Consider the following 27,256-nt stretch of genomic DNA (forward strand, 5'->3'; position numbering starts at 1 on the left):
AGGCGGCGGGGTCGCAACGGGCTCGGGTGGGGTCCTCGGGTGACCCTGTGAGGCGGCATGCTCAGGTGTGGGGGTCCCTTCTGGACTGGGGGGACCGGAGTCACGTGAGGTGAAGCGGGTCGTGATGGGTTTGGGTAGGAGTCCCCTCGCGACGAGGTCGGGGTTGTGTGAGGTGAGGCGGCAAGACCAGGCGGGGATCCTCTTGGTGAGCGGGTTCTTAAGGTCACGTGAAATGACAGCACAGGGTCCCCACAACTTGGACACGGGTCTCCTCAGGACTGGGTTGCCAGGTTCAGCTGAGGTGAGGCGTAGTGTGCGGTGTCCTCCCCGGGTCACCGGGTCACGTAAGGTGCACCCGTGGGGTCGGCCGGTGGAGCTCGGGGCAGCCAAGCGCGAGTGTGTGGACAGCCTTGCTTTGCCGGTCCAGACAATTGCCAGTCAGAAAGGTGTGGCACCTGGGCCACGCCTCTTTCAGCTGAAGCAAGTTCCAGAAAGTTCTCTGTTGGGTGAAACTTATCACAGTGTAGGTTTAGGTAGTGTTGCAATGAAAACTTGTGAAGAGCGAGAGTAAACGTGGGTTTGAGACTGTCCCTGTCTCCGTCTTCCCTGCTGAACTCAATATTGGTTTCCTGCAAGTCTGTGAGGAGAGCAGGATGACATGTCTCATCCAGAGTAACCAGGTCAAAGATGTGTGGTTAGATTGGGAAGAAGACATAATTGGTGCACCTACTTGCATCAGCTCCACTTTGAAGATAGGAGATACACTGAACCCCACCCTCTCTCCCATTTCAAATGAGGATGAACTGAGAGGGTTGGTGTTCCAGATTTGCTATGGATCGGGAACCAGTTAAAAGTTTAGTGTTGAAGAAATGAATGCCAGGCACCTTGTACAATTGGCACCACAGCCCTGTCGTCAGAAAGTGAGCTGTTGTTTTGACATGCGGAGTCGTTTGCCATGTCACAGTGACCTGCATTCTGGTAGTGAGGGCTCCTCAGGTTTCATGTGGATCGTCTTTGTATAAGTGGTAAAATGATAGCCGTTAAGCCTTTATGGTATTGGGAAACTTGTTTAATGATAAAAGTGGTGTCTATTGTTTGGGTGCTTCAGTTTCTTCTTTCCAACCTCTTCCCCCAACTTTTTAAAAGAAAGGTTAATCATGGAGAGAGATTGTGTCAGGAATGAGAGAATCTGGTGTGCTTTTCATTTGCTTTCCAAAAATAAACACAACTCTTGTGAGCTGGAAAGTGTTCATATGCAAACACGGATGTGCAAGCATTTTAGAGCTTTAGTCCCAGTAGTTATCCACCTTTAACCAGTTTAAAGGATCTGAAGGTTGGGCTGGAGAGATGGCTCAGCAGTTAAGAGAACTGGCTGCTCTTCGAGAGGACCAGGGTTCAATTCCCAGCACCTACATGGTAGCTCACAACTGTTGCAGGGGGCCAACTCCCTCCTACATGCAGACAAAATGCCAATGTACATAAAATAAAAATATTAAATAAAAGACCTGAAGATTAAAATCCAATATTGGTATTTATATAGTAATCTCTGTCTCCTGACCAGTGTTTCAACCTTCCTAATGCTGTGACCCTTTAATACAGTTTGTGCCATGGTAATTCCTCACCAAAAAATTTATTTTTGTTCTTCATAACTAATTTTGCTACTGTTATGACTCATAATGTAAATATATAATATGCAAGATATCTAATATGCAACCCCTGAAAGGGTAGTTCTGCCCCCAAAGGAGTCTTGACTCAGGTTGAGAACCCTGCTCTTGACCCAATATTTTATATATGCTATTGAGGATTAAACCAAGGGCTTCTTTGTATTCTACACTAAATTGTACCTTGCACTGCCTTTTTATTATTTTATTATTTATTTCAGTTTTACTGTTGAGAAACTCTTACACTTTGGAGCTAAAAATGGTTTCCATCAGAACTATAAGCCATTTAAGGAAGTTGGGATGACTCCTATCCTTCCGTTCACTACATCAGTAAGGAAACGACTCAGAAGACAGAGCTTGCTGGGAATCATGTGCCCAGCTGCTCAGTGCTGCCTTTGTTTCCATGTGCTGTGCTCTGATGGCCTGATCACCGAGCCATGGAGAATGCAGACTCCTCATGACAGAGTTTGAGTGCACAGTGCTTGGTAGACAGAGGCAGGAACATTTCTAACAACAAAAATGAAAAGCACATTAAGTAATGGGCCATTAAAAAAAACCTACTATGATTGTTTCTATATTTCTTTTTAAAAAATAATGATTGTTTCTATTTAGAAGTTTCATTCTGAAGGCCCTGGGTTCGGTCCCCAGCTCCAAAAAAAAGAACCAAAAAAAAAAAGAAGTTTCATTCTGTGTTCTCAAATCATATACATTAGACAGTCTCTAAAATATAATCAGTGGGGGATAACTCAGCAACATAGTATCTTAACCATCTTCTGTCACTAACCTTTTCAACACAATGTTCAAATACATTATAGCATTTATATTGGACCATAACTTTTTTTTTTTTTTTTTTGGTTCTTTTTTTCGGAGCTGGGGACCAAACCCAGGGCCTTGCCCTTCCTAGGCAAGCGCTCTGCCACTGAGCCAAATCCCCAACCCCATAACTTTTTTTTTTTAAGTCAGGTCTTCCTAGGTAGCCCAGGCTGGCCTCTTAACTAGTGATCCTCTTGCCTCAACCTCCATAGTCTTAGAATTATAAGCCTGCTCAGAAAATTCTTTTTGAAATCTAATCTAGAGTGAAACACTTTTCAGCTACTTATATTTTAAAAATGGGACAACTAGATAATCTTTAGTGACAAAGATGGGAACAAAAAGTTCCTAGCCAGATACAATGTCTCATACTTGTAACGTGGAGGCAGAGGCGGGAGGGGGGGGGGATCAGGGTTCAAGGTCATCCTCAGCTGCATATCAGTTTGAGGATGGACTGGGCTACTTGAGATGTGTGTGTGTGAGGGATGTATGTGTAAGGTGTGTGTGTGTGAGGGATATCTGTGAGAGGGGTGTGTGTGGTGTGTATGTGTGAGGGGTGTGGGTGTGTGTGAGGGATGTATGTGTGAGGGGTGTGTGGTGTGTGTGTGTGTGTTTGTGTGTGGTGTGTGTGAGGGGTGTGTGTGTGAGGGGTATGTGTGTGTGAGGGATGTATGTGTGCGGGGTGTGTGTGTGTGTGCGCGCGTGCGCGCACGTGTGTGTGTGTGTGTGTGTGTGTGTGTGAGGGGTGTGTGTGTGAGGGGTATGTGTGTGTGAGGGATGTATGTGTGCGGGGTGTGTGTGTGTGTGCGCGTGCGCGCACGTGTGTGTGTGTGTGTGTGTGTGTGTGCGTGTGTGAGGGGTGTCTTAACAAGGATGGGGAGAGACTAGTGTAGTGACTCAGTGAGTAAGGGTGCTTGCCACGCAACTGAGCTGCCGTGGTGGGAGAGAACCAAGTCCTCCAAGTTGCCCTCCAACTTTCATGTGCATTCACACACAGAGTAATAGCTTTTTAATACTAAGCATAGATTATAGAAGGAACCAAAACAGGAAAACATACCAAAACTGGAACAAAGGTCAAAGCCTACAAGAGGAATGAGGCAGAACAGAACCAAAGAGTGATAACCACAGAAAACCCAAACCAGGAAATGAGAGTAAAATTACAGAAGATGGAGACATTAAAAATTCTTTATATAGTGAAGCAGAGGAGCAAATAGGAAAGCATTTCCCTCACTGACTGGGAGAAGGGAGAAATACACACTTCCTAGCCAGTGGAGTTAGAATGAGAGGGATGCACACTGCACCATGGGTACAGCTGAGCTGCTGTGTTCCAGGGACTCCCGGCTTGGCATTTACTACTATGGGGAATTAGCTATCAAAACCCGTATTTTGTGAAGCGTAAATTTAAAGTAATTCTGTTGAGTTGGGGGATGGCTCATTAAATAAAATGCTTGCTATACAGGCATGAGGATCTGAGTTCAGATCCCCAAAATGCATGTAATTGCTGGGTGTGCTGGTATGTACCTGTAACTACAGACAAGACCTCAGGGGCTTGCTGGCCATACACATACACACACACACACACACCACCCTGTAATTTTGCCTCTGTAAAAGGTTATTATAAAGGACATAAAGCATATGAAAATGGCCTAGTGACACACAGCTGTAATCCCACCACTTGGAGGTGGAAACAGGAGGATTGGAAGTTCAAGGTTATCCTCAAATACAAAGCAAGTTGGACACCAGCTCAGAAAAAAGGGGCTGGGGGACTGTGAGGAAAAGAAGACAATGTGGTAGTCATAGTTATTTAGGTGTCTTTCTAAGACATGGGTAACCCCCCCCCATTTATTTTTTGTCTTTCATTGATACCTTGAATAACAGACTGAGATGTTTCACATTCTTATTTATGATCTGTATCATGAAGTATTACTAAACACTGACTCAATTATAGAAATTAAGAGCTGGAGATGGAGCTCAGTTGGTAGAGTGCTTGTTTAGCAAGTATGAAGTCCTGGGTTCTATCCCCAGCACCAGGACCACATAAGCTACGCATGGCAGTGCACACCTATGACCTCAGCACTTGCAAGGTAGAGCACTTCAGGTAACCTTTAGCTTCATAGCAGGTTGGAAGCCAGCCTGGAGTTCATGAAATCGTCTAAAGAAAGAAGCAGCAGCAGCTGGACTGTGGTAGCTCATGCCTTTAATCCCAGCACTTGGGAGGCAGAATCAGGAGGATCCCTGAGTTAAGGCCAGCTTGGTCTGCATGGTTCAGGACACCCAGGGTGACACAGATAAAACCTGTCTAAAACCAAAAAAAGGGGGGGGGATAATAATAAATAAACAAAAATTTACATTTCCCCCTTGGCATCAATATTTCTTTTTTTTTTTTTTTTTTTGGTTCTTTTTTTCGGAGCTGGGGACCGAACCCAGGGCCTTGCGCTTCCTAGGTAAGCGCTCTACCACTGAGCTAAATCCCCAGCCCCGGCATCAATATTTCTTGAACATAAGGTTGTTCACTATGCTTGTGAAACTTTGAGTATTTAAAACATTTCTGTTACAAGACAAATTATTCACAAGTTGGTATTTTAAAAAACTATATTATAAAGATCTATATTTTGTTGTTGGAGGATATGCCCCACCCCAGTATTGGTTTTGAGTTAGGGTTTCATTCTGTAGCCTAGACTAGCCTCAAATCCTCCATCCTCCTGCCTCCACCTTGCGTGTACTGGAATTACAGGCAGTAACATTGCACCTGGCTTGTGTGTTTTCCTTGCTCCTGTTCTCTGGTGGTGATAGCAGTAGTAACTGCTAATGCTTATTGCTGCTTTCTCTCAACCCTTCTTGTTGGGTTTAGTAGGGATGTGATGCTACCTGGGAAGATATCTACGGATGAGACTTGACTGAGCGTTTACCTGTGTCATCATCATCACATCATCAAGTAGGGACCAGAAAGGCCAATCCAAGATCTAAACATCCAGAGGGGTGGGGTGGGGGATGGGGTGGTGGTGGGAGTGGTGTGTGTGTGTGTGTGTGTGTGTGTGTGTGTGTGTGCGTTCCAGAGTTAAGGCTCTGAGCTCAGTAAAATTGCAAAAAGTTACAGGGATTGGCTTTGAAACGCCACCCTTTATCTTAGGCCAAGTGAAGACAAAAGGGACAGTGCTCAGGAAGAGAGAGGAGCGGATGACTCACGGTGCTCGCTCGCTGTGCAAGTGTAAGGACAGACGCAGTGCTTGGCTGTGCCGTGTCTGTAACACCTGCACCATTGGGGGCAGAGACAGGATTGCTAGGGCTTCCTGAGCCTAGCCCAGATCCAGGTTCAGTAAGAGACTGTTTCAGAGAAATAAGGTAGAGAGTGATAGAGCAGGACACCTGATGTCCTCCTGTGGGTACTGCGTACAGGCAGCCATACTGGCACACACATGCACACACCACACAGGAACGCACACATTTTTTATGAAAATTTGATACATGTATATAGCACATTTTGCTAATATCTACCCTCATTACTCTCTCTTGTCTCTCCCCTCTCATCTTTCCTCTTCTCAACTAATTCTTACTAAAAGGAAGAACTTACCGACATTAAAACCCTGATAGGAAGCACAAAAGTGTCATTGTAAAGTCATCTACAGGAAGTAACAGAGATGCTACTCAACAGCCCCACTTGTGTGCACTAAGTTAATTTTTCATTTTGTCGGAGATTAGTAAAAATGGCCTAATTGAATCCTATGCACTGATTCTTTGGTTTAGCCCTGGACTACCTGAAGAGTCTGTTGGAGGGTAGATGTATGGAGAGTACAGAGATAAGCCGGTGACTGTTGGCTTGAGACCTACTGTCTGTGCCACGAGCTTGCCTTGTCTGAGCAGAGCAGTGCTGGTAACCTTTGTGGGAAGGAGACTGCCATGAAAGCCAACTCAATGCCAGTGACTTCACTGGCAGTTTGTCCAAACCCACAGTCATTGTGAGAGTTAAAAACTCCAGTGTAGCAGACCAGCCAGGCCTCTGCAGGCCTTTGTAGCAAAGTCTGACCACAGTGGAGTTCAATGCCCTTTCACACAGAAAAACATCAGGATTTTTGTCACAAGCTTCTGTGCTATGACAAAGCAATGCTTTGACCAATTTGCTGAGCCTAGCTGAGACCGCACCAACCAACTAGTTCTGAAAACCAAAAATAGCCCAGAGTCTAAATCAAGACGGGTAGAGAGTGACCAACCTGAGTCACCCAAACTCACTTGCTACATACGTTATTTTTGGATAAATTTAGTGGGACTGAAAGTGCTTCATTTGCTGGTTCTTCCCTCCAAACAAGAGTACAAAGTCAGGAGCCAAGTCATGTGGCTTTGTTTAGCTTACCACAAAGACTGGGACTGATGATGCGATCCCTTAGCATTGGAAAGCCCATCACCAGTTGATTGGATTGGTAATGTCCATCTGACTGACTGAACTGCCAAAAACTTCTTGGCTTCACAACCTTTCCTAAGAAAACTTAGCTCTCTATAAATCAAGTTAACATTTCAATAGGTTCTAGTAAGTGAGAATTTTCCATGGGATGGGATGGGATGAAAAAGGAGTATATTTGTTTTATTTAGGCTTTATATATATTTAAGATGTTGAGTTAATTTTGTAAGCCCCTAAGATTTTCTTGTACAATTTTATTTTGGCAATTTAACACCTGTATACAATCTGTTCAGTAATACTCCCCCATTACTTTCTCTAGTCTCCCTCCCCTCCCTCCTTCTTTCCAACTAGCAGGTGTAGAAGTATTTACTAATGCATCTGAAACTTAGCAGCTGAAGAAAATGTCTCCCTTTCCCTCAGCCATTAACTGCCAGTAGTAACTCAGGGTTCAGACAAGGGTGGGGCCTCATGAGCCTCTCTCCTATCCATGATTCTCAGTGTTGACAGGCCCAGTGCTGATGCACATAAGTGTAGCTGCTGTGAGACAATGACTGGAAGACAGTTTCCAGCATAGTCTTCCCTTTGTATTCTTTCAGAACCTCTTTTATATGTTGTTCTCTGAGCTTTGGAGATGGTGATTTGATCTGTCCTTTAGGGTTAAGCAATTACTAATTCTCGGAGCCTTAATTGGTTATAAATCTCTGTAGTAACTGCTGCCCACGGGGCGGGGGGAGTTTCTCTGAGCACAGCTTAGAGGAACACAAATCTATAGGCACAAACTTAAGTACCCAGAAGATGGTTTGATGGGCCCAATCCAATGTGTCTATTTCAAAGACACAGTAGTACACAGTAATATCTTCCCCACTAGGGCTTTTGGACTATCCTGACACAGGCTTTTGGCCAAGGTTTACAGTGCCAGAAATAAGTTCTCTCCTGTGGAGCAGGTTTGAAATCCAATCAGGAAAGAGTTGGTTGCCCCTGAACAGTCATACCACTGTTGCATTAGTGTGCACATCTTACCTGTCAGGTTAGTAGCATAGCACACAGCCTTCACACCTGATTAAGACTGTTAACTTTTCTTTCCAGCTTCTGGCACCATGAAAACACGGAGAAAGGTTATAGGTCAGTTCCAGTTCTATTTTTCTGTCCCGTAACCAAGGAACGTGGGATCTTTAGCCAATGGAGTCTCACCATCTTGTTCTGGTAAGCAAGGACAGTGACAGTTGCCTGTATTGTTTAAGGAGCTTCAAGGGCTGGCTAGCAACTCATAGGGAGGTATTTTTCCTCTCACACAGATTTTCATTTCATAGCCTGTGGTTTCTGGGACATCTCAAGTTACTTCTATTCAAACTGTTTTTAAATTAAAATTTTAATCAGCCTACAAAGTATTGGTTTCCTTTTAGTTTTTCGATAAGTCCTTAGTTTTGGTTGCATCTCATCTCCCAACTGTTGCGTGACAAGACTTCCTGGGGAGACACAACCCCAAATATATTGGTAGCCTGTGACAGACCAAAGTATAATTACCACTTGAGTCCAATTTGGTGAACCAATGAGTTTGATTGGGGTTACTTATAGAGATATGGGAGAAGGGTCACTTATAGAAGCAAAAATGACTGTAGCTCACAGAAGTTGGAAAACTGAATGAAGCACACTGCACAGCCTACAGGCAGTTCAGCTGGTTTCTGCTTCCCAAGCAGCTGGTCTGATCTCAGTCTTCTTTGCAGCTTGGCTGTCTGAGAGTGACTCAGTCTTTATTGCTTACTCTGACAGGGAGGGGCTTAGTGAATCTGGTCAGTTTCAGGGACTTCCTGTTTCAGGGACTTGAGCTGTTTACCTTCTTGTTTAAGGAGCTTCCCTACAGGATAGAATGTTTCAATCTTGGAGGAAGCTGTTATACTGCCTAACCCTTCCCCCCACACACAGTATTTCCTTTATAATGTTGGCTGTGAGTCTTATAAATGCATTTCAGCTTATCAAATATATGATTATCCTCATCTCTGTTACTTATGAGTACACTTGTCACCACTCTAACCTCATGTCCGTACCCTTTCCGCCAACTGCTCCTTGGCACTCTCAGTTCTTGCAGAGTTCCAAAGCTCACCTCGGTTCCTGTGTTTGCTCTTTGATTAGCCTCAGTGTCTTGCCATCTCTGTATGGTTGGCTTCCTTTTGTCTCCCGGGTCTCTCTGTAAATATTCCGTGGACATCTTTTTATGATCACTTGGCGGAAGCTGTCCTTCTCCTTCAGCTGCTCTGTAATGTATCATCTTTAATGCATGCCTGACTACCTGCTAACTCATTGGTTCATTTACATTACGTTTGTTGTCTACAATGAAAACAGCAACCTTTTCCCATTCTTGCAGCTCAGCTGAGGGGCGGGGAGTATCTGGCATATAGCAGCCCTAAGTGAGCAAATTGTTTCCCGCACTTTGCCAGAGAATTCCAGCCTGAGTAGCACAAGTCTGGAATGTATGTTCCATAGTTCTCTTGACAACACTAAACATGGACTAGATGACTCATGATTTAAGATATAAATCATCTGGCTTGGCACTCTGTAATTGATCCTATCTCTGAACAGCTGCCAAATACCCACTTCACTTGAGTTCTGTAGTTCACCTTGAGAGCAAAACCTGATCAGGGTGAAAATAAAATTTTAATATAAAAAAGAAAGATTATATATGATTTAGAGTAAACAACCAAAAAAAGTATGAGCTACTACCTTTCATGATAATGACTATTAAGGAAAAAAAATTCCAGTGAAAAATAAAAGCCTCATTCTCCCCTTGCTTAAAATATTAACTGGGGAGTTTGAATCAGTGCAATAAGATAAGAAAACTAAAACATGATATAATGAACTAGCCATGATATTGTGTGGCTGTAGTCTCTGAACACACCAGCCTGAGCTATGTAATACATTCCAGGCCAGCAAGAGCATCACATAACTACGTAAACGCACTGAAGGAATTCCCCTGTTCCTGTCCCCCCCAACCCCCCTTGTTTGGCCAGACTTGAACTTGAACTCCCAGGATCCCCTTGCCTCTGCCTCCTAAGTACTGGGATTGAAGATGTGTGCACCACACCTGACCTCCCTGCTCTTGAAGATGGAACGACATCAGCTCAGGACCCCAAGACTAAGTTTTCAGCACAGAGACTTGTTTGCCCCAGAGAGACAGAGAGCAGGGAATGAAAGACAGGATGAGTGAGAAGGAGACGGAAACAGAGGAGAGCGGGGAGGGGTGTTTGTCCCAGAGTGGGACAAAGGACTGACTGGGTAGAGAGAAGACAAACCTGGCACGCAGGAAACCAGCAGTTTACAAAGACAAAGCCTTGTGTTAGGGTGACTGTTTCATTTTAAGTGGACGTGTTACTTAGGTGAGCAGAAGGAGGCTTTTGATTGCTGGACTTCAGTACTTTGAGAGCTGGATTTTTGTGGTCAGCTTCAGGAGGAGGAAACGTCCAAAAAGGGAATAGACCTGGGTAGCTAGCCTTAGGAGTGTAATGTAAGGGTTTTAACAAGGCAGAGGGAATGGGAGAAGGGAAAGACCTTCCAGAGGCATGCCCTCCACACTTGAGCTAGCCAGAGTCCTTTCAAACTTCCAAAATATGAATGCATGAAAAACTTCTAGAAACTATTACTGACAATGTTCACGTAGTGTATACGTAGCACCTCTCTGTGAAAACAGGCCCTTGGGGCTGTTCTGTTATAGGCTCCCTGGGAACTGGGTTACTGAAGCTCCTCTGAGGCAGAGCCTCAAAGGCAGAGCCGCAAAGGCAGAGCCTGAAACATAACAGAGCAGAGCTTTTTATACACTTGGATTTTTGGTCTCCCATGCATAGTGACTTACATTCTGACTGGGTCTTTTAAACTACTGGACAGGTAGACTAAGGATAGTTGGAATGTGGAGGAAAGGAAGGGACAAGGTTTTAGGAGAGCTGTGGCAGAGCTGAGGTACACACGAAGACACTGCCCACCCTGTGTCTGTTTCCTATTTTCCTTCAGGGGCCCTACCACTGTATGTGAGCAGTGGTGGAAATGCTCATGCATATAATTCTAGGACTGCATTTAACAGTAATGGCTTAATCTGTTTGGTGGAGAAATCTTAAGAACAGATAGCATTCAGCCTGTGTCATGGTTACTGCTCTCTGCTCTACAGAGACAGAGACAGAGAGCAAACAGCAGTTGAAGAAAAAGAAGGAGGAGGAGAAATACATGCTGTTTGATAAGGCAAAGAGTGTGGGTAAGGGGCTGGACAAACAGCTCGGTGGGTAAAGTACTTGTACAGGAAACCCTGAGCTTTGATCCCTAGTAACCACATAAAAGCCAGGCTTGTAGCCCCAGTCTGAGGGAGTGGGGAGGGACAGGAAGATCCTGGGGGTTCACTGGCCTGCGAGTCTAGCTGAAACAGGGAAGAGGAGAGGTGGGGTTCAGGAAAGAGACCTTGCCTCAAAAAACAAGAAAGAGAGTAATAACCAAATACATTCAAGTTTACCTCTGGCTGCACAGACAAGCATGCGCACACACACACACACACACACACATGCACAGACACATACATGCACACACATACACACATGTACATGCACAAACACAAACTCATGAACATACACACATGCATACACAAACTCAGGAATATATACATGCACAAACAAACTCATGAATACACATGCACACACACACACACACACACACACACACGTGTACATACACAGGACTCACACAAAGAAGAGGGAACTTAAGGTTACAGACAGGGCAAGTGAAGACACTGGAATGACAGAAAGATGCCCCAAGGAAAGATGGCAACCAACCCATCCAGGCTCTTCTGACATCGAAAATTCATTTGAAAGGAGACAGCCTAACCTGAGAGTATCGTGGAGAGCTTCCCTGCTTGAAAGCAGCTAACTGCAGAAGTGTTTCCCCAAGGGCAGCCATGAGGTCGAACAGGAGCTGGTAAAACTGTGGTCAGGGGCCAGGGGCCATCCCAAAGCTAACGGCAGCTATGGCAGTGCTGTCTGCATTGTACTGATTTTATAGGCATAAAAGATACAGGATTAAGGTTCATAGAATCTTAATTCAGAGAACCGCTGAGGACAGGCAAGGTATAGCAGTGTCAGAGTCCGTGGAAGGAGCCCTGAGAGGCTAATGGATGAGGTATGAAGGTAAAGCCTAGGTTATAGTAGAGACCCCAGGATATTGGAGACATCACAGTCATGGGGCATATGACAAGGAAGTCAGTAGGCAGACTAGAGCTGACCTAGGGAGAAGCCATATATGCTACAGGTGGCAGTGGTGGATGGGTGAGGCTGCCTACCCTTTGGAACCTAGACCATTCTGTCAGTCTCTAGACAATCTGAACGGAGCTGCAGGAACATGGGTGATTGTGTCACACTCTCCAGATATCTGAACGGAGCTGCAGGGTTTGGTGTTTTCCTGCTAGGGTTTGACCTAATCTTTCCTTGCTATGCTCCCACTTTTCCCTTTTATAACTAGAGTGTTTATTCTGTTCAGTTGTGTGTGGGGTATATAACCAGTCTTTTGATGGCCTGGAAGTTCACAGGTAAAGGAGTATTTTGATTCTCAGAAGGGGCATTGGGAATTCTGAACAGTATTGGGACTATTAAAGACTACAGTAGTTTGTAGTTGGACTAAATACATTTTTCATTTTGAGATGACCATATAGGAACAAGAGTTTATGGTTTCAAAATGATATACCGGGTTTCAGGTTGGCAAAATGTGGACGTGTAGTAACTAACACTGTCAACTTGACAGAACGCAGAATCACCTAGGAGACATCTCTGAGAAAGTCTGTGAGGGTGCCCCTAGACAGCTTTAACTGAGGAGGGAGGAACCCCTCGATTTGGTTTCCCAAATCAATAAAAGGGAGAAAGTAGGCTGAGTATCACCTCTCATTTGTCACCTGATCATGGAGAGCATAGGGCCAGATGCCTCAGGCTCCTGCTGCCATGCCTTCCCACTGTCCTGGATTGTACCTCAAACTAGGAACCAACAAGAGCCCTTCGTTTTAGCTACTTTTCTGTTCTGATAAAACACAGAAGCAGCCAAAGGAGTGTACAGGAGAAGGTTTATTTGGGCTTATTGTTTCAGGGGGACAAGAGTCCAGCATGGCTGGGAGTCATGGCAGCAGATGGCAGGCATGACAGTAGGGACAGCTGAGAGTTCACACCTCAGACAGCAAACAGACAAACTGGGGATGGTGCATGGATGTGAAACCTCAGAACCTGCCTTCAGTGACTCCCTGAAGCAAAGCCACATCTCCTAAATCTCCCCAAACAGCACCACCAACTGGGGAGCAAGGGTTCAAACACCTGAGCCCACGGGGACATTGTCATTAGAAGCAACACACACACACACACACACACACACACACACACACACACGCACACGCACACACCCGGCTCCCTCTCTTCCTTTCCCTTCCCCTCCCTCCCTCCTCCTCCTCTTTCTATATCTTCATCTTTTCCACACCACGTTCCTGAGGTATGGCGCAGAAGGCATTTAGTGAACACATATCGAGTTGGCAATGTAGGATTCTGGGAGACAGCAGAGAGAGAGAGAGAGAGAGAGAGAGATGTTCTGTTGAGACATTTATATTTTAATGTTAATGGCATGCTTTCTTTTATAGATATTAATAAGGCTGGATGATGGTTCAGTCAGTGAAGGGCTTATCACCTAAGGACAAGGACTTGCATTTAGACTCCAGGTCTCCAAATAAAGATTGAATTAGCAGCATGCATCTGAAATCCCAATACTAAGGTTACATATGAGGATCCTGGGACTGCTGGTCAGCTAGTCCAGCAGAATCAGTGAGCTCCAGGTTCAGTGAGAGAACCTGTCTCAAAAATAAGGTGTTGAGGAAGACCTCTGGCCTCCATTCATACATACACCAAACACACACCACACATAATACTGCATACACAAACACATTAAAAATGTGTAAATACTAATAGGAAAGTTAGGAGGAGGTGTTTGGGGGACAAGAATATTTGTTTCTTTCTCTTTGTTACATTTGTTATTTATTGTGTGCATGTGCCATAGTTAGAGGACAACTTGATAGAGTTGGTTCCCTCCTACCTTGTGGGACCCAGAGATCAAACTCAGGGCATCAGGCTTGGCTGCAAGAGCCTTTACCCACTGAGCCATCTTGCCAGCTTTTCTTTATCCACTTACCCCCTTTTGATCCATTTGTCTTTGAGAGTCTTACTATGTCGTTATGTGGCCCATGCTTTCCTTAAACTCCTGCCTCAGCCTCCTAAGTGCACACATTGAATTTAGATGTGTTTGAGAGACTAGGTGGGTTATCCAGGTGAAGGGAGAGTATGCAAGTAGAACTCTAGATAAGTTGGACAAAGGGTGAAAGTCTGGGAGCTGCTTCATGGAGGTGTTAACTGAAGTAGAGTATTTGAGACATCCAGAAGGAGGAGGTGTAGAAGATGAAAGGAAATCACAGAACAAGTTAAAGTTGAGAGCAAACTGTGTGAGATCACTGCAAATCCAAGGATTTTGAGGAGTGCAGTCAACAGCTGAATTAATATCCTTAGGAAGAGGACACCTGGCAGTTAGCACGGGCAAGTTCAGAGCTAGCACATGCTGGAGAGAAAGTAGGAGGTTACCAAGTACAGGAGAAAGGCAGTAGAAATTTAGCAAGCAGAGAAGAGAGGGGTATGGGTATGTTTCTTTAGAGACACCGTTAAGTAAATGGCTAGGTAAAGTACACCACATATGAGTGTCAGATCTGTGTGATATGCATCTTCCCCTGGTGTATTCTATACTCAATAGCTAGTCAGTGGATGCGAGTGGAGACTGGAAGATGACTGACTGTGGGTGAAGATGCTTGCCGCCAAGGCTGATGATCTGAGATTAGTTCCTGGGACCCACATGGTGGAAGAAGAGAACTGACTCCTGCTGACCTCCTGTCCTCTGACCTCCAGACATGTGCCCAATCAGTCAATAAGCAAACGCACGCACACACGCTGGTGACCTTCTAGAACATTATTTGGAGTAAGTGGGGATTGGCGTGTGGGAGAGATCATATATGTAACAAAAGCGTAGAGAGAGATGTACTCAGCTGCTTCACAGAAACAGTGATTTAGGAGCAAGGTGAAAGGCTTTACCCAGCAGCACCTGAACAGCACCCACCTGGAGCCCTTTGGGTCTGGGAGAGCAGGGAGGAGATCACTAAGATGAGTTTAAAGTTGGCCTGCATGAGACAGAGTGGGGAAATGGGAATCTTCAACTGTGGGACACACTTAACGACAGAAAAGGCCTGGGGGCTGCTTTCCCGAGGGCCTTGGCCTAACTGCCTCTGATGTGGAGCCTTAGGAGACGATGACGTCATAGAGGGGATCCTGAAAGACAGTCACTGACCCACAGAGGCACCACCCTTGGTATGAAGTACCAGGGATGTCACCAGCACACCAGTGGTTAGGGAAACATTTCCAACCAAAATAGTGAAATAAAATTTCACAATCCGTAGTGTTCGTGTGATCAGGAGGATGCAAACAGCCTTCCTAGATCACTGTAATCTGATGTCATTGTGGTCATGAGACTAGGCATGAGATCAAAACACACGCGACTCAAGCTCTGTTTCATGTGAAGAAACTAACGAAACCTTGACTTTCTTAGTCCCACTTGACACTAGACTTTTTAAAAGAGATTTTTGTTGTTAATAACTTGTGTGTGTGGTGGTGGGGGTGTGCATGCTAATGAGCCCAGGTGATGTGGAGTCCAGAGAGGGTGCTAGCTCCCCTGAGCTGGAATTACAGGTGATTCCAAGTCACCACACAGAACTGAACTTGGTTCTCTGGAACCATCAGTGAGCCATCTCTCCAACTCCCTAGGCCTCCCTCCCTCCCTCCTTCCTTCCTAACAAGTCACTTTTTTTCCCCTTTGTCTTAGAATTTGTTCTGTAAGCCATGCTGGCCTGGACCTCATAGAGATCCGCCTGTCTCTGCCTCCCGAGTGCTGGAATTAAAGGTGCATGCCACCACACAGGGCATTGCCACTTCAAGTTTAATATTGTGATTAGACCAAGTAGTCTCTAAGATCTTTTCCAAGTTTTGTCTTTGTCTTACTGTTCTTTTTTTTTTTTTTTTTTTTTTTTTTTGGTTCTTTTTTTCGGAGCTGGGGACCGAACCCAGGGCCTTGTGCTTCCTAGGCAAGCGCTCTACCACTGAGCTAAATCCCCAGCCCCTGTCTTACTGTTCTATTGTTGTGAAGAGACACCATGACCAAGGTAATTTATAAAAGAAAACATTTGATTGGGAACTCAGAGTTTCAGAGGGTGAGTTCATGACCATCATGGTGGAGAGCATGGTGGAATGCAGACAGACAGTATGACACTGGAACAGTAGCTGAGAGCTTTCATTTGATCCACAAGCAGGAAACACAGACAGACAGACAGACAGACAGACAGACAGACAGACCGACCCAGCACAGTGTGGGCTTTTAAAAAAAGACAGGGAAAATAAGATTTCAAGAGCATAAGAAGGAAGCGGTTATGAACAGCTTTATGGTGTTCCTCAGTGGGTTGATATTTCCTCAGGATAAATAACAAAGAGAAGATGTTTACCAAGTCTGGAGGTCCCAGTGTAGACAGTAGAGGACTGAGGGGAGCTGCTGTCATCCCTGGCGGCCTAGGGTTCCAGTTTAAGGCAGGAATTGTATATTTCTGATTAGAAGTTCACTAATAGATACAAAGTTTCAGGAAAAGCCATGGGCTTGGGAATTGTAGGGCTGGTGGAGCATTTGCCAAAGAGTGGCAAAGGATCCTGTAGTCCCCATGTCTGGGAAAGGGACGCACCCACAGCTTCTGTCTAGAAATGAGAAGCAATCCAGTGAAGGGTTGGTGAGAGTCAGTCTATACCACAGTGTCTGCTCCAGTGAAGGGTTGGTCAGCATCACAGTCTACACCACACTGCCTGCTCTGACTTGGTGGCTAACTCTTGTAAGTTCTCTACATTCCTTTGGAAATTTTAACCCATAAACCCAGGAGGAAGTTCTAAGAAAAATCCCAACATCCAGAGACAAAGTCAAACTCAGTCTTAGGCACTCCAGCATCTGCACCTGTCTGCTTCTTTCTGTTCTCCGCCAGTTTGTATTGTGGCTGAGCTATGTGGTAAGCACTGTGGATATAAAGATGATTTCTCCCACCCTCATTGTTGGACTACGGTCTCAGGTTGTGGACAAGATGGAGGGTGCACCATACACATGAACCACAATTCCCAGGAGGTCTCCATTACTTTAGCAGGGACAGAAACCAGGAAGATTTCTTGTCTTATTTATAACATGGAATTTACTGATTCTGTGGCTTTTTTCTTTCTCCTTTGAGAAACAACACAATATTTGGCAATAGCCAGCCACAGTGTAGAGACCCAGAACTCCCTCTCTCTGTCGATGGGTTTCTCCTGGCTTCTCCATGTGTTATGGAGGAAACAGAACCAGAAAAAAGAACACAATTCAAGTCAAGGCCATGTGCACACACAGCCCATTTCTCCATCCCTCTGAGCACTGCTGCTTTAGATATTGAGATAGTGAGATAGCTTGAGGGATAGTGAGATAGCTCAGTGGGAAAGACATTTGTCCCCAGTGTCCCTGACAGTGTCAGCCCCCATGAGTCCCATGTGGTAGAAAAGAACCAACTCCCACAAGTTGTGCTCTGGCCTCCACATGTGTACCTTCACATACACACACACACACACACACACACACACACACACACACACACACACTCACACATACACATACACACACACACACACATGGGGAGGGGTAAATAAAATTTTTAAAAATTGAAAACAAGGGCTGGAGAGGTGGCTCAGCAGTTAAGAGCACCGAGTGCTCATCCAGAGGTCCTGAGTTCAATTCCCAGCAACCACATGGTGGCTCATAACCATCTGTAATGCGATCCGATGCCCTCTTCTGGTGTGTCTGAAGACAGCAACAGTGTACTCGCATACATAAAATAAATAAATAAATCTTTAATAAAATGAAAACAATTGGTACTTGAACTTTATTTCAACATGATTTACCTGTTGGGAAAAAAGTACCATTTCTATGCAGGAAAACTTGAATTATTTCATGTTGTCCAAATCTGGAGATTCGATATGCTCTGAGGAAAGTTTTCCCTGTTTTGTTAAAAGAAAGTGGGTCTTGGGGTTTTCTGCTGCTACAAGATGAGGACAGAATTCAGGGGGTTCATCTTCTCAACTGCCTCACTGAGCTGGACCAGCCCACGAGTGTCTGGGGACACTTGGCCACTTCAAGTCTTACTGTCGTGGAAGAGGGGCTGATGTTCCTTCTCAGTGCATTATGGGAACTGCGAGTTGGGGTTTGGGAGTGCCTCCCACAGTGCTCCAGCTGCCGGGAGCACTCCCATCTCCTGGAAAGTCTTGAGGACCAGGAGGAGGCTAGTGGAGTGACACATTGTCCTAGTCTCATGAAGAACACACTTAACGGGAAATGACCTAAGCTTACTGTATCTGCTAGTAATCCTGTGATGCCATCCTCAGCAAAAAGCACGTGACTACTCGTAAGCCCATCGCACAAGCAAAGGAAATTGGATTGTGCTCAGAAAATCAGGCTGTAATCGTTTTGATCCAATAATGTGGCCCTGCAGGGTGGCATCATCAGCCCTGAGACACGAGGAGGAGGAGGGAGAGTGAGCGCTCTGAGAGGCTATTGCCCGGCTCTCCAGATGCTCTAGCCAATGAAAAATTCATGAGGCAATGCTTTATAGCCAATGTCTAATACCTCTGCTGGGTCACAAGCTGATCCGAGCCAATCAATAGACTTTATCATCATGAAGGGAACTAGCGGTGAAATGTTTATGAGAACTGGGGCATGTTTCAAGCCAAGACCAGTTTCTGGTTACTAAATTTGTGTCACCTTTAAAAGTACAGAACTTACTTTGAAAATGGACTTGGAAGAAAGAAATCTTCCCTAGATTTCAAAAGTCTTTCAAACAGTGAGAGGAGGGAATGAGGGGTACCTTGTCGTGACCATTAAAAAAAGCCAGCCCAAGGATTACTTTTTAAATAGAAACATGGAAACTGCGTTGTTTTGATCTTTGGTGCTCTCTCTTCTCTCTTCTTCTTCTTCTCTCTCTCTCTCTCTCTCCTTTTTTTTTTTTTTTTTTTTTTTTTGGTTCTTTTTTTCGGAGCTGGGGACCGAACCCAGGGCCTTGCGCTTCCTAGGTAAGCGCTCTACCACTGAGCTAAATCCCCAGCCCCTCTCTCCTTTTTTTTAAAATGCAATTTCCTTTTACCAAGTCTAAAATTTTAAAACAACAATCTATGTTCAGTTTCTTCCAAGACACAACCGGAAATACATGCAAATGAAAATATATTTAAAATTTATGTCATTGAGTCCCAGGTTTGATGGTCAAAAGCCTTTAAGACCACAGAAACGCTGACTTGGGTCTTAGGGCCGTCTCTATACAGGCGGTGCTTCAAGGCAGAACTGTGGTAGAAATCAGGTGGAGCTCAGAAGTCTGTTCAAGACTTGAGGTGCTGGAGTCCTGGTGTGTGGGAGAAGGGTTGTGAAGACAGGGCTCCAGTGTACACGTTCCACATGTTCCGGGTGTGGCTAGAGTCTTCAGAGCAGATTCCACACCAAAGTTGTTATTTTTGAGTGGCAAAGCCAACCTCAGGAGAGCACACAGATGGCAAGTCTTGGAAATTCACCTGTGAGACAGAGATAGAAGAGGGTTGCCAGAGCAGGATGAGGTGAGTTCTCTCCTGTCCCTGGTGATGGTGTCAAGGAAGAGGCTGCACCTTGCACCTTCATAAGCAAGTGAGGTTTCTTTCCATGGTTATAAAAGACAAGATTACTATGTTGGAAAACCAAGAGTCAAAAAAAATAGAAAAAATAAAAATCATGAGATTGATGTCCCAAAAATCCACCTAACAAAGTGGTTCATTCTCCCAGCTCTAACAAATAAACAACACATGTATGTTAACATGGTGCCTACACACATGTTCAAACACTCACGTATGTGCCAGACTAAGTCGGAGTGTGAATGGCTCTGTCTCTTGGGCTCTTAAAGTGTCTTATTTTGACATCGCATTTATATCTTTTTTTTTTCTTTTCTTTTCTTCAGAGCTGGGGACCGAACCCAGGGCCTTGCACTTGCTAGGCAAGCGCTCTACCACTGAGCTAAATCCCCAACCCCGAGTTTATATCTTAAAGTGGTCAGATCTACACCACCATCCAATGAGAACTCTATTAGACATGTCCTGTGCGTCTGTCACAAGGCCCTGTGCTTTCACACCCCGAGGCTTTAGCCTTGGCCCACCTGGTCACCATCTTTGTTGTTGAATCCTTGCTTGTTTAGTTTTATTACTCCTAGGCTAAAGCCTTCCCTGTTGGTCCTTGGACCAAACCATTCTTGGGAAGTAGAATGTTAGAGTCAGGGGAGTTCAGGTTTGGAGGCCTACAAACCTGGAGCTGCACATTGGGAAAGCTTCTCTCATAATCTTAGAATTGTCACCCAAAACACAAGGTTAATAATCCTTGCCTGGAATCACATTAGTCAAGGACTGGCCTGAGGAATGTATATATCGTTTTCTCCTACTCTACCCTTTCTTGGCTTTCTCTTCAGAGCAGGGTAGTGATTAGTAGCTTGAATGCGCATAGGCAAATAGTCTCATATCTCTGTGCCTCAGTTTCTTTACCTGGGCTATAGATCTACAGTACTTACACTATATCACAGGCATCTAGAGAAGATTAAATCAAAGGCTGGACATGAGGTACTTGGTGTCTCCTAGTTTTAGTTGAGGAATCCTTTGGAGCACTTATTGAGGATGTGAGACTCCCCCAGGACATTACAGGGCATTCTCCTCTGTACTGTCTCTTGGAATTCTCTGATAACCCTTGGAGCAACCTAATGCATGGCTGGGCCCAACCTCACTGCCTCCCATATCCTGCAGAGGCCTCTGGTGACCAGGACTTCCCCAGAGTCTCTGCTTGTTCCCTGGAATGGAGGAGCCCTTCTGGGCAGTGACTGGAAGAGGAGGAAATCCTTCTTAACTGGTTTAATATCCTGACACTAGACCTAACGTTCGAGAACCACGAGGAATTCCCAGTTCTCAGGTGGTCAGGAAGGTGTAATGTCCTGCCTTTGGTGCACCAGACAGGCTCGAGATGGGAGGGAAGTTCTCACTTGGACATGTCCTCCCTACCACACTGTAGTCTAACTGTCCCCAGATCTTCCCAGTCAGTAACTCTGATATAGGAGATCGAGAGGCTGTTGTTACAATGAGCCCCGCAGGAGTTTCCGTTGACCTCAGGGAGAAAAGAGAGGAGACAAAGTGGGAAGTATGCCTGTTTTTCTGAGGACTGGCTGCATTCTTGTCCTGACCCCCAACCCCTTTTTTTTCTCTTTCTGAGATGGGGTTTCTCTGTTAGCCCTGGCTGTCCTGGAAGTGCTCTATGACCAGGCTGGCCTCAAACTCAGAAACCCACCTGTCTCTACCTCCTGAGTGCTGATATTAAGGTTATCACCACCACAGCTGGCTAACAGCCCTGACTTCTTGTATTAATTATGATTTAATAGAACTGGATTCAGATATCTGAATCAAAGAATAATAAAGTAGAATTTTTTTAATTTCTTTTTTGTTTTCTTTGAGGTAAGGTTTGCTGTGTAGCCCAGGTCAGCCTAAGAGAACTCCCCTGCTTCTACCCCTTGAGTGCTGGGATTGCAGGTATGATCCACATTTCAGTCCCCTTGCTTCATCACTGGCCCCTCTTGGCCCCAGGGTCCCGGCCAAGGAGTTCACTAATAAATGACACAGCACAGTGGTATAGCACAGAGCCTGGCACTCGCTCGCTGCTTTCGTGTTTGTTAAGTATTTGTTAGTAAGTGAAGCTGCTTTACACTCCAGCCATCAAGACCCTTCACCAGAGGATGCTTAAGAAGATGAGATCAAGACAACCTGGGGATGGCCAGGCTTTGGCACAGAGCCTGGCACTCGCTCGCTGCTTTCGTGTTTGTTAAGTATTTGTTAGTAAGTGAAGCTGCTTTACACTCCAGCCATCAAGACCCTTCACCAGAGGATGCTTAAGAAGATGAGATCAAGACAACCTGGGGATGGCCAGGCTTTGGCATCACACCTGAAGGTTCTGTTGTCAGCCACCCAGAGAGTCTCAGACATTTAATCTGTCCTCTCTCCAGTCTGACTTTCTTGTGGTACTAAATAAGAAAGGGAAAAGGAGGAAGCCAGTTACACAGGAACATTCATCCTTCTTCCTCCTGATAGCAGTGTGAGGAGACACCTCACCCTCTGGATGCCAGAGAACTCTGTGCACTTCCATGAACTAAAACAAGCCTGCCCTGCCTCAGGTCGCTTTTGCCAGGCATTTTGTCATAGCGATGACAACAGTGACTCAGAGCTTTAGAGGTTCTGAGAGCTTGTATGTAGAGCTTGCTTTTTCCTCAAGAGTGGTGTGGAATCTCATTCACATAAGGTGTCTCATCTCTACAAGGAGTCTTTAGAGGTCTTCTCTGTGGCCCAAGATCACCAAGACCTCGGATCACATGCTTTTGTACATGACTGTTTGTGCTATACAACAACTGGTCCCCAGAGCCTGGCCTCTTCCAAGGATGAGTGGGAATCACACACATATATATACACACCACACTTATACCCACATACCTGCACACATGTACACATGCATACACACATGCTCACACGCATATACACATGCTCACACATATACACACACATGCTCACACTCACATACACATGCTCACACATACACACATGCACACACACACACTCACACATACATGCTCACACTCATACATGCTCACACATATACACACATGCATATACACACATGCTCACATGCACATACACACACAGGCATTTCTACTCATACCAGGGAGCCTTGTCTCTGAACTGATTGTCACTAAATCCTCACATCTAAGCTTGTCCTCCCTTAGGAAATGTGTCACTTTTACTGTCACCTAGCTCATCCATCAGTCCTGTCACCCACTTGGGTCTCTGGCAAGTTTGGCCAGCACAGCACTTCCCACTGCTACACGGCTGTATTGGATACACCCCTCTGTACTTGTGAATAAAGTCACTGAGGTTCCTTGCTGCCTTTCTTCCTCTGGTTCTCTCTGGACAGAAAGCTCCAGAAATCAGATTCACTTTCCTGCCACTGCTGCTAATGAGTGAGTGCATGAAAGAGCTGGTTCCTGTGGGTTTATAGATGCTCTAAAATCATTGTTACTTTGTTTTTATTTTTGAGACTGGGTCTTACTTTGTAGCCTTGGCTGGTCTGGAACTCACTCTAGACCAAGCTGACCTTGAATTCACAGAGATCCTCCTGCATCTGTCTCCCAGGTGCTAGGATTAAAGAGTATGCTACCATGCCTGGTTAGGATTTACAGAATTTAAGAAACATTACCAAATAGTTCAATTGGCGCCAAAGAGACTGTAGTGAAAGGTCACCTTTCCACTCCTTCAAAGACCAGGGAGACTCTTGAGCCTCAAGTTTGCCTGTGGGTGATAGTGTTCCTGGAAATTGGTATTTAGCTTTTGAGATTACAACATACTTTCAAAGATACAATCTCACTTTTTCTTCCCAACCAGTTGGGAAAGTTTCCTTCAGGCTGCCTTTCTGGTCTCAGGTCTTTCCCCCTACTCAACTTGTCCCTCATCCCAGTGTCAGGAGGTCCCTTCAGGACTCTTGATCTTTTGTAAGCTTTCTACACATGGCTACTACTTGGCTGGGGCTGCCCTTTTCCTGGGTCTCTAGGGGGAATATGAAGACTCTGACCTCCATAGGCCCCAGACTCACGTGCACATGCCAACACACACTCACATACACATACACACACATGAACTCACATACTTACACATACCTACATACACACACTACACACACATACCAACACTCACACATATATATATATACACTCACCTACTTACACATACCAACACACACACATACACACACACACTACACACACATACCAACACTCACACATATATATATACACTCACCTACTTACACATACCAACACACACATATACACACACACACTCTTTCATGCTCATATGCATGCACACAACACACAGATACCAACACACATGTGCACAACACACATCACACACAAACACACAAGCACACTTACACTTTAATACACTCATGCACGCATGCATGCATGCCTGCACACACATGCACATACCACACAGACACTTGCACATGCATGAACACATATGCACATACACACATATACAAACACACACACATACGCAAAGTAAAACAATCTTTAGAATTAACAAAAGAGTTTGTGACTAGAGATGTGGAGATGACTTGGCAGGGAAAGCACCAGCTCCAAGCAGGAGGACAGAGCTCACCTCCCCAGAGCATATGGAAAGCTGGGCAGGCAGCAGCATCTTGTTTATGATGTGTCCATAGTTAACAAGCTTTTGTGTTCACTGGGAAGGGCTTTTCATCTAGATGGGTGCATAGCTTGGTTTGCAGATCACATAACCTAGCCCTTCAAGACACAGCCCATATCTGCCGCCATCCTTGGGAATAAGTCACCATTCCTTCTCCCAGACTGCCTCATCTCAGTGATGGTCCACCTGGTTCCTCAGTTTTTAAAAATTGTTACCTTTTTGTTGTTAGTGTGTTAGTTTGCCTTTGTTTGAGGCTGTGTCTTGCCTTGTGGGCCTGGTTGGCCTGGAACTCACTGTCTAGCCCAGACTGGCCTCAAATCTGTGGCAGTCTTCCTGCATCAGGTCCTGGGTTCTCAGATCACAGATGGGCCCCATGCCCAGCTCCATGACCAGTCCCAACATCTCTTTGCTGGCTCTGCTTCCCCTCATCTGCAGCCCCCATCCATGTTCACCGCCCTCCATCTCAGTCCTTGCCACAGCCTGGTCTCCCAGCTTCTCATCTCGCTCTTCCCGCTCTCTCCATTCCCACTGGGGCCTCCTCATCTACAAAGCAAAACTCTCGCAGTGTGCCTGGTTCAAGTGGAAGGTTCCAGTAAGTTTCACAGGGAAACAGTTCTTCATTCTGAGATCTGGCTCCCTCCTCCCCCACTTCTGAAGCCTCTTCTCTTTCCTTTTCTAGATTCTGCCAGTGTCCTGTTAGCTTTGTTAACTTGTCTGTCCTGGACGTCTGTCTTACCTCCCACCAGGGCTGTTCTGTAGACATTTCTACCTGCTCTGATCTAACTCCTACTGACCCTTCTTCAGGCCTCAGTCTCACAGACTTGAAGGAAATAAGGCTAAGACATATAAGATGTCATCACTAGCCAGCCTAATTCACTGTGGTAGATACTCACTTTATCAGTTTTGTTTCTCTAGAGAACCCCGGCACCCAGATCTGTCATTATGCCACTTGGCCAGTGCCATGCATAGGGCAAAGCCCTGCAGGGGTCCAGAGACAGTGTCAGAGAGGAAATGAGGGAGAGCTGACACTAGCAAAGTGTTTAGAAGGTAGCCGGGGTACAGGAGATAGGAGGACAGTGAAATGAGAGGGTAGGCCATTTCAGAAGAGGGGGCAGGTGCAAAGGCTGAGCTGTGTTAACGCTGGCTTACACAGCGACCCTGGTACAGCATGCTCTGTGTATACAGTGTGCACACTATATACAGTGTATACAGTGCATCTCCGGGAGGGTAGGTGGGTGGGAATTGAGCACCTCCGACACTTGCCTGATGCTTGGACCTTCATTCTTCACCAAGTTGAAAACACTTTCTCTAACCTTCAAATGCTATTAGCAGAGCCGCCTTCTCTGTGGAGCCTTTTGGAGCTTTGTACCAAATAAATGGACATTTGTTTTCATTCTGGGCCATTTTTGTTTGTGAGACAATCTCCTGTAGCCAAGGCTAGCCTGAAACTTGCTGTATAGCCAGAAATAACCTTGAGTTTATACTCCTCCTGCCTCTGCCTCTGGGATGGTGGGATGAAGGTGCTCTCATGTCCAGTTCTACATGGCTCTAGGGACTGAACCCGGGAGGCTGTGCGTGCTAGACAAGCATCTGTCAATGAACCCTTAATCCAGTGTTCCTTTTTGTCTGTTACCACTCAAGATTTCATGATAAATCCCACCTTCTCCTTGAAGATGGGGAATGATTCTCATTCATTTTTCCGTTCCTCTGGGCATCAAGGCCCAAGACCCAGTGTTGCCAGGTGGTGCTCAGCGAAGCAGTGCCAGCCCGAGCATCTGGAAGTCCGAGTCCTGGGCACCTATGGCCTTAATGGCCAACAGTGGCTTCATTCCCTCCAAGTGCGGTGATGTTGACTCATGGGCTGCGGTGCTGCCCAAAGGCTGCCATCCCGCCTCTGAGTTTTGGAGAAGAGATGAGTAACAGTTTTACAGGAAGTTAGAGAAGATTCCCATTCAAAGGCCCTGCTCTAATCAATCTTTCTGTTAATTAACTTCTTGTCCGTGGAGAGTTGTTGCCATCTGGGAAGACTTGGGCCTAACGGATAAAATAAGTCTTTGTTCTGCTTCACTGAGTGCCAGCCTATGACACCAGACAAGCTATGCACTCTGTGTACTAACTACAGTTTCCTGCATTAAAGATGACTTTGTTTTTAAGTGTGTGTGTGTGTGTGTGTGTGTGTGTGTTAGAGAGAGACAGACAGACAGAGACAGAGAGACAGAGAGAGAGGGAGACAGAGACAGATTGATTAAGCTCTGGGATGGTGTAGGAACACATGGAGCAGATACAGGCAGTTTTGAGCTGCCTGATGTGGGTGCTGGGAGCTGAACTGGGCTCCTTGGAAGAGCAGTGCATGCTCTTAACCACTGAGCCATCTTTCCAGTCCAGTTTTAATACTGGAATAAAGAGCAGGCTTAGCAGGCAAGAGCACTTGCTGTTCAAATACTCAGCAACCATAGAAGTAGTCAGATGTGGCCACACAAACCTGTAACCCCGCTTGATTGTGGGCAGAGACAAATGGATCCTGAGACTCAGTGGCCACCACTGTAGCTGCATGTTCAGTGAGAAACTCTGTCTCAAGGGTATACAGCAGAAAGTGAAATCGGCTTCCCAAAGCTTTCCTCTGGCCTTCACACAAAGTGCACACAACTGTGTGTGTGTGTGTGTGTGTGTGTGTGTGTGTAGTGTGTGTGGTGTGTGTGTGTGTAGTGTGTGTGGTGTGTGTGTGTGTGTGGTGTGTGTGCATATAGGTATATATGTACATATGTGTATATATATATAATGTGTATATCTACATGCACAAATAAGTTTAGATAATAACAGCTCATGAGGTTGTTTAAACTGTAAGGATTAACTGTGGACTAGATAGGAAATTAATCGGTAATATGTGATATGTAAGCTGTCAAAAGTCAGAGAGTATCTTAATCTTTTTATAGACTAAAGCTATCTTCCTTCCGTTTGATTCC

The 27,256-nt window shown here is 45.4% G+C and overlaps 1 long non-coding RNA gene across 6 annotated transcripts in view; it reads left to right on the forward strand.

Moving 5' to 3' along the window:
* Nucleotides 1-27,256, forward strand: part of LOC102555043 (uncharacterized) — a 43,098-nt gene that overhangs the window by 95 nt on the left and 15,747 nt on the right. For 5 of the 6 annotated variants that reach the window (XR_015635806.1, XR_015635805.1, XR_015635808.1 and 2 more), the window contains exon 2: nt 7,951-8,067. This is a non-coding gene — a long non-coding RNA (uncharacterized LOC102555043). Of the gene's footprint in view, nt 1-7,950; nt 8,068-21,761; nt 22,980-27,256 lie in introns of those variants that run through there. The other variant, XR_015635807.1, reaches the window with a different exon arrangement.

The sequence above is a fragment of the Rattus norvegicus genome, chromosome 13, assembly GCF_021556685.1.
Source record: "Rattus norvegicus strain SHRSP/BbbUtx chromosome 13, alternate assembly SHRSP_T2T, whole genome shotgun sequence".
NCBI lineage: Eukaryota > Metazoa > Chordata > Mammalia > Rodentia > Muridae > Rattus > Rattus norvegicus.